The sequence below is a fragment of the Chaetura pelagica genome, unplaced genomic scaffold (assembly GCF_000747805.2).
Source record: "Chaetura pelagica isolate M959 unplaced genomic scaffold, ChaPel_1.0 scaffold123, whole genome shotgun sequence".
Classification (NCBI taxonomy): domain Eukaryota; kingdom Metazoa; phylum Chordata; class Aves; order Apodiformes; family Apodidae; genus Chaetura; species Chaetura pelagica.
Window position 1 is genome coordinate 10,603,926 of NW_009953295.1, and position 8,331 is coordinate 10,612,256.

Below are 8,331 nucleotides of genomic sequence, written 5' to 3' on the forward strand. Positions count from 1 at the left end.
GAAAGAGTGCATCAGGAAATCAGAGTCAGTCCAGACAGGCTGAGAGAAAAGTTCAAACAAGAACAGGCACTAGACAAAGGTAAACAAAAAAATGCCAGGGGAGTATTACTACCTACAGTGCTTTTGGCTCCTGGAATTAAATCTGGAGTTATCCTAGAAAATTGAAAATAATTTACTCCTTTTCATCTTGTAAGAGAGCTCTGTTCCATGGGAAGAAAGTTGTAAGTCTTCAAGGCTTGGGTGGACAAGAAGTGTCATGCATATTGTCAGTGCTCGAATAAAAAATGGCAGCAAAGATGTATCTCAATATCATTCCAAAGTCAGGTCAGATTTCAGACAATGGCTTTTGTAATGAAGACATGAACAAACTGAAACCATTTGCTACTGGAAGATATCCAACAAAATTAAGAGCTAAAAAACATAAAGTGGTTTTATCTGACAAGCTGAAAATACCATCATTGTTTTAATTAATGGGGACCAATCAGGCTTAAGCATCTTCAAAATAACATTACTCTCAGTATTGTCTGCATTTGAAGACCAGTATCATAGCTTCTGGGAAGCCAAAGAAGCTGATTTGGATGCCAAAAGCAAGTGAATGACTTTGTGAGAATAATCTTTTTATTGTTCTTTTATTTTATTCACAACATGCCCACAGCCCTTGTTACTGTGCAGATAAGGATGTCCCTGCATAAGTGAAACAGAAGAGCTCACTCTGTTGAAACTACATTTGGAGCACCAGCAAGCAAGATGTGTGCTAAAGCTCCTATCCAAGAATCCCCCTCCTTGTGCAATATTTCCACAACTAAAAACAGTGGCCTGAGCTGTCAGTCAAAATTACCAGTAGGATTACCTCAGTCTGCCTGAATTTAGCTTTAGGAGGCTAAATTTATTCCTGCTGTTGAAGGCGGCTTAGTCACACTACAGATGAACTCACCACAAAGCATGGGCTGATGCTGGGAGGTTGGCTGTCCTGGTTTGTACAATTGCTCTGCCAACACAAAGGGAGCCTCACTAGTACTGAATTAACTTTCCTCTTCATCATCCCAAGAATGCTAGTGTCAGACCCCATCAGCAGCTGTTGCCCAGTGTCTTCTATGAAACATAAAGTTATTAACCCATCAGTGAGCTAAGTGTACAGGCAGTGGCATTGTGTCCCCCTTCTACAGGTTCCTGTTTCAGGTAACTATTCCAATACCCTCACTGGTTTCATACATTTATCTGACTTTCATATCTGAACTGGGGAGTTCGGATAACTTACTTGAACACCTGCAAAGTTGTGTTTCATAAATGTGTAGCTTACTGGAAGTGCAAGACGTCTTAAATACAGGTAGAAATGGGGGATAAAAACCCTCTCCATCAACTTGAAGAGCTTTTGACATTAGTCTTTTCTGCCTTCTGAATTCAAGCAACAGCCACAAGTGGCACAAGCCTCCGGTATCTCAGTGGGCATTGCTTTGTTTCAGGGATTTTTTTCCTAAGGTTGGAAACAAACTGGTGGGTCCTAGAGACTTCAGCAGTCAGATTCTAACTGGATCCTCCACATGATGGCAGTCACTTAGGTGGGACTGTTTTTTGTGAGTGCATTTATCCACCAAGGTAAGAAAAGAGGCTCAGTCCTTGAGTTCACTGGCAGAGAAGCTGGATGCCACATCTTCTCTCACACCCTGTATTCTGGTTTTCTTTCAGGTTTTGCTCCCCAGCTGCATACAAGGTGGACAGTATGTTGGCAATTCTGCTTTCTCAGTACCTGCTCCCAAGAAGTGGGAGATTCAACATAGTTATGATTTCATTGTAGTGTTATATCTGATGCCAGTTTGTAAGGGTAATGAGCCTTGATTTTTTTTTATCTCAGCACCCATTCCACAGAACTACATGTTCTACATATCACCTCTTGGATTTTCTGTTTCATACTGCCTGAGGAGTCTGTTTACTGCACTTTTAAACAAGATAGAAAAGAAAAAGGATATACTGTGGGTCTGGGTTTGTGGGTTTTTTGGCTCATTTTAGTAGCTATTTGGGAAAAACAATAAAAATAATTTGTTTCTACATAAAGACAAGCTTCTCAGTTGTTATGACCAAGCTAAGAAAACAAAAATTTTCCCTTTTCCTAAATGTGTCCATTCCTCAAGTGCACCTCAGCTTTAAAGTGAAGGGTTTTCGTGTCTTGACTTTTCTTTTTAGTTTAAAATGTTATCAAAAGCTATTTCCTGTATGGGACTTAAATTTGTCAATACTTTGGTCAAGAAAATTTTCCTCACAAATTTGTATCATGCACAAAAACTCTCCCAGATTATTTTTTTTCTAAGTTCGCCAGGAAACAGTTCATCCTAGTGGGTGAAAAACTGGAGATGAACAAACAATGTGTGCTCGCAGCCCAAACTGGGGTACTGCTCATGGAATGCTGCATAGAGCTGTGGAGCCCTCAGCACAGGAAAGACATGGAGCTGTTGGAGAGGGTCCAGAGAAGGGCCAGCAAGATGATCAAAGGGCTGGAGCACCTCTGCTATGAAGACAGGCTGAGAGAGTTGGGGCTGTTCTGCCTAGAGAAGAGGAGACTCCAGGGAGACCTTACAGCAGCCTTCCAGTACCTGAAGGGGCTGCAGGAAAGCTGGGGAGGGGCTTTTCACCAGAGAGGGTAGTGATAGGACAAGGGGTAATGGTTTTAAACTAAGAGAGGGGATATTTAGGTTAGATATTAAGAAGAAATTCTTCACCATGAGGATAATAAGGTACTGGAATAGGTTGCCCAGGGAAGTTTTAGATGCCCTCTCCCTGGAGGTGTTTAAGGCCAGGTTGGATGAGGCTTGTGCACCCTGGTCTAGTGTGAGGTGTCCCTGCTCATAGCAGGGAGGTTGGAGTGTGATGATCTTTAAGGTCCCTTCCAACCCTAACCGTTCTATGATTCTCTTCTACGCTTCCTGTAGATTTTTGTATCTGGCATAAGAATGATGCCATACAGAATAACGGCATGCAGGAAGAAGAGGAACACTGCCTTTGTGATCAGTATGCACAACAATTAACATTTTGCTCTATTTGCTGGAATTGTTTCAGTCAAAACATTGGTTTGCTGACAATACTGCTGGTCTTCTTCCCAAGCATTTCAAATATTTCACAAACTTAATGTCGCCACGAAAAAAAAAATAAATAAATCACTTTTCCCAGTTCCTCCTCATCTGCCAAGTCCTCCAATGTGACCAGACACATGGTGATTACTTTTCCAGTGCCCTAGTAGGCACATCTGTCTCCAGCTGCCCTGCTGGCAGAGGGGAGTCAAAGCTGTCCTCAGCAGAGGCTGAGCAGATGCAGAGCCCCTCAGGTTGCTCAGCTGGGAGAGGGACACTTCTGGCACCACAGTGCTTGGGCAGACAAGAGCAGCCAACAGGCACAGCAAGGCTTGTTTAAGCTTCTCTGCCAAAACTTTTGGATAGGTGATGTTAGACCTGCAATTCATCCAGTCTTGGGTTGTGAACACTCCTGAGGATGTGATCCAGTGAACTGGTTTATCTGCTGTGAGTAAGAAGGTCTCAAAGCAGTTGCTTGTAGCCAGCTCCAGGGCTTCTCCCAGAGGAAATTATCATGCCTTGAACTCGGTCGATTTAACTCTTGACCTGATTGCTTCTTTTTCTGAGTTCTGTCAAATACTCTAGTTTTTAAAATCCATGTATTAAAAGCCTTCATCTTAATTGGATCAGCAACAGCAATAACAGTTCTCTGATCTTTGCCTGTAGATCTATTTCAATGTTATATACATACATAAATTCAACATGTATCTGTATGGGCTTATCTACATGAGGAAGTTACACCAGCTTAAAATTAACCTATTGTTACAAATTGATTTCTCTAAATCAGTTTGAATACCTGTGGAAATGCTTATTTCAGTTTAAAGATTTTTTACTATTGATCTATGTTAAAACCCAAATAACTTTGGTTTTATTCTAATGGCAAGAGTGCTCCCACAGGTCTACACATCAGCCCTCTTAATTGGGTTTAAAACTGCACCCTTAATTATGGTTGTAACTCCTTTGCTTTAAGGGGGGGGCTCTCTTATGAAAGCAGCTGAGGTGCCAAATAAAAGCTGTTTCAGGAGTGGCTTGCACCCAACACCCTGAGCAGCCGTGCTAGCACAGTCCCAGCTCTGCCCTGGGCCACTCCAACCACGTTGCCCCAAAACATTGCTGGACATTTTGGGGTAATTTGCTTCAGCAACCACCGTCCAGGAGACATTTTGGATGGGACTGTGCCAGGTATGGCTCCTTCCACCTTGTGCAGCCCTCAGATGCAATGTGAGCAGCTTTATGGCCCTGAAACCCCGAGCAACCCCACAAGCCTCCCTGCTGTGCTGCAGAACATGCAGGACATCCACTTGTTCACACTGTGGGCAGCGCAACACATCCCTTTCCTTATTCCAGATGATTAAGCTGAACAAAATACACAAAGATTATTAGATACTGCTCCCATATCAGCTCCAGGCAGGGTGTTGTGGATGTGACAAGGCTTCTTCAGTGGTGCAGGGCAGCCACCCAGCTCCAGTTGACTGCCCTCAGAGATGGGGGCACCAGGCTCTCTCCTGCTTCACTTTGACACTTCTGACTTCTGGCTTCACGCTGACATAAGCGCTCAGCTTGGGCTAGAGTTGCTTTCACAAAGCCTTTCTTCTTTAAAGTAAATCAGTGCTTTTCAGGAGGAAAAGGTCTTGGTATGATCCATAAGACTGCTTTCCTGAGCCAGTCAAGCCACTGTTTTAATATGTGTTCAGTCATCTACAGTTCTGACCAAACATTATGTTCCCCAGAGCCAGACAGTCAGAAATTCAACAATTTTAAATAGCTGAGCCTTATACTACAGTATTGCAGAATTATGACAATTTGAAACAGTTTTTTAACACTAGAGGGCTAACTACTTTACATTGGCTTTCTGCACACACACACACACACAAGATTAGCAGGTTGATCATCTTTGAGGTAGAATGTATTTATTTATGTATTGCTTTATACAGTATTTAGATACCACAGTAACAAGAATCTATAGAATCATTCCGTGACAAGAGATGCCATCCACCTGAGGGTGTTGAGAGCTGGCCGACTGATGTCACTGCAAAGCCACTCTCCATAATCTTTGAGCAGTTGTGGAGGTCAGGAGACATCCCTGAAGACTGGAGGAAGGCTGATGTCACCCCATCTATAAGAAGGCTTCAAGGGGGAACCCAGGTAATTACAGAACCATTAGCCTCACTTCAGTCCCTGGGAAAGTCATGAAGCAAATCCTCCTGGGGACTGTCACAAGTCAATTGAAGCTTGACTTATGACAAGTCTGATTGAGAAAGGTCAACATGGATTTACCAGGGGCAAATCACGCTTGACAAACCTGATCACCTTCTACGACAAAGAAGCCCACTTGGTTGATGCAGGGCAAGTGGTGGACATGTTCTACCTAGACTTCTCCAAGGCTTTTGATACGGTCTCCCACAGCCTCCTCCTGGAGAAACTGACTCGTTAAGGCCTTGACAAGTGCGCTGTGTGGTGGGTGGGGAGAGGGTGACAGTAAATAGTTCCTCCTCAAACTGGCAACTGGTCACAAGTGGGGTTCCCCAGGGATCGCTATGGGGCGCGATGCTGTTTAACATCTTCATAGGTGACCTGGATGTTGGAACCAAGAGCACCCTGATGAAGTTTGCTGACAACACCAAGATGAGTGGAGAGGCTGACACTCCAGAAGGGAGAGCCACCCTCCAGGATGACCTGGACAGACTGCAGGAGTGGGCGAGCTGGAACCTAATGAAGTTCAACAGGGAGAAGTATCAGGTCTTGCACCTGGGAAGACATAACCCAGGAGTTCAGTTCAGACTGGGATCCACCTGGCTGGAGAGCAGCCCTGTGGAAAAGGATCTGGGGGTCTGGGTGGATAACAGGCTCAACATGAGTGAACAGTGTGCTGCTGCAGTGGCAAAGAAAGCCAAAAGGATGCTGGGCTGCATCAACAAGGGCATCACCAGCAGAGATAAAATGTCATCACCCCACACTACTTGGCGCTTGTCAGACCACACGGTGAGTGTTGCATTCAGTTTTGGTCTCTGCTCTATAAAAAGGATGCAGACAGGCTGGAGAGGGTCCAGAGAAGGGCCACAAGGATGACTAGAGGACTGGAGGACCTCCTCCATATGAGGAGAGGCTGACAAAACTGGGTTTGTTCAGCCTTGAGAAGAGAAGGCTTAGAAGAGACTTCATTACCATGTTCCAGTACTTAAAGGGTGGCTACCAGGAAGATGGAGATTCCCTATTTAAAAGGAGTCACATGGAAAAGACAAGGGGAAATGGGCACAGGTTGGTCCTGTGGAGATTCTGATTGGACACAAGAGGTACATTTTTGACCATGAGAACAACCAAACATTGGAATAGTCTCCCAAGGAAGTGGTAGATTCCCCCACATAGGACAGGTTTAAGCCTCAGCTTGACAGGGTGCTGAGCCACTTCATATAAACTATAGTTGTACTTAGAAAGGTTGGACAAGATGATCCTTGAGGTCCCTTCCAACCTGGCATTCTGTGATTCTCTGATTCTATGAGCTTTCATTAAACTTGCAGTACTCACCAAAAAAATGCTTTATTTTGTTTGTGGAAGCATGAGTTTTTGGGAAACTAATAACATTTGCATTCCCACTTGTATTATAATGTGCACTGAATTTGTAACAGAAGACAGAGTTAGCAAAAATATTTCATTTTCTCTGTTTCCAATGATGTGTTACTTGCATGTCAGCTGGAATGCAGTCTATATTTGCATTTCAATTCCCAGGAAAAATGAGGAGTGATGCAATTTTCAAAATCTAGCTTCTAAAGTTGAAGAAACAATGAGCTTAGGATGTCAGAAATCTTATGCCAAAAAAATAAATGGATATTTCATTTCTTGGACATTGAAATTATGCTCAATAACTTGAACTGCAACACCTTTTAGTGATGCCTGCTTTTCATTTCTGGATTTTCTTTGCCTGACTGTAACCATCTACATACTTTCACTTACAAGCTATGGCTAGATGAAGAATACCATTACAGATCATATTTGTTGATGGATAGTTAATAATTTTGAGAAATACTTGAAAGCATGCCCAGCTTTCTGTGCTTTAGCATGAAAGGCAGGGAGTGCTTGGAGTTATTTTTTTCATAGCAGTTTTTACAGTAAGAAGGGGAGGGAGGAAAAAGCACAGGATGGTGCCCAACATCCATTGAAAACAGCATGAAGTTTCCCTTTGGCTGCAGCAAGCCCATGGTGTCCCTCCTTAATGTGCACTTTAATCCAATGTAGTTTATTTCCATTTCATATGCCCAGCTGTGTGCAGTGACTTGACTGGCTGTGGTTCACCCACATTCAGTTACCTGCCCACATCTTTGCTTAGCATCACTGGTCACACTAGTTACTTTGTGCTTCCCTCTCCAGAGTTCATCTTACACAAATCGCAAGACTTTACACCACACGGAAGTACTTGCCAGGTAAACTGTCTCACCAAGGGATTAGTTGACTTGAATTGTTCATGAACTGCATTTAGAAACCTTGGTGCACATCTGCATCTGACATTTACTGCTAAGTGGTGTCCAGGAACTGGCACACAACCTGTGAGCACACAGTCCTCTGCAGCAAGGGCACGTGTGCTGTCGTGACAGCCTGTTGTGTTTAGCACTACAGGGAAGCTCTGCCTGCATTCCTCACCTTCTGTGTGCCAAGAAAAGAGGGGAGAGATTCCTTTTTCTGTGAGCCGTGGGATACCAACCTGCAGAAAATGTAACCTGGAGTTCAACTCAGAGAAAAAAAACATCCTTTGTTCTTTTCCATTTCCTCCCCCAACACTTAGCTGGGAGGGAAGAGCAGGTGTGGAGGGAGTACTGACCAGTTCTATGGTCATCCTGGTGATGTGCAGAAGCAGGCTGCTGTAAAGTTGAGAGGTGTGCAGCGGGTGGAGGACCAGGGCAGCAAGGGCACGTAGCACGGAGAGAAGGCTGCAGCTTTGGAGGGTTCTGGATGTGTTTTCCTGGGATGAGTCCTTGGAAGAGCCCTGCAACAGCTACACCTCCTGAGAAAGCTGTGCAATGGCCAGCAGGAAAGGCAGAATACAAGATACATAAGATCATTCTTCAGGAAATCTTTAAAGAGCTTCCCTGCAGACATCAGTTTTCCTTTCATCTGAAGAAGTGAGCAGGCAAGGCCTTGCAGGAGTTTGCTGTCCTGCCATCACCACTGGCTGCTGGCTAGTCTGCAAGGTGCCTGGGGTGCCACAGTAAGGAGCTGCTGTGCAAGGGTTTTTATGGCAGCCAGGTGGGATTTGGGGGTTTTTTACAAAAGAAAG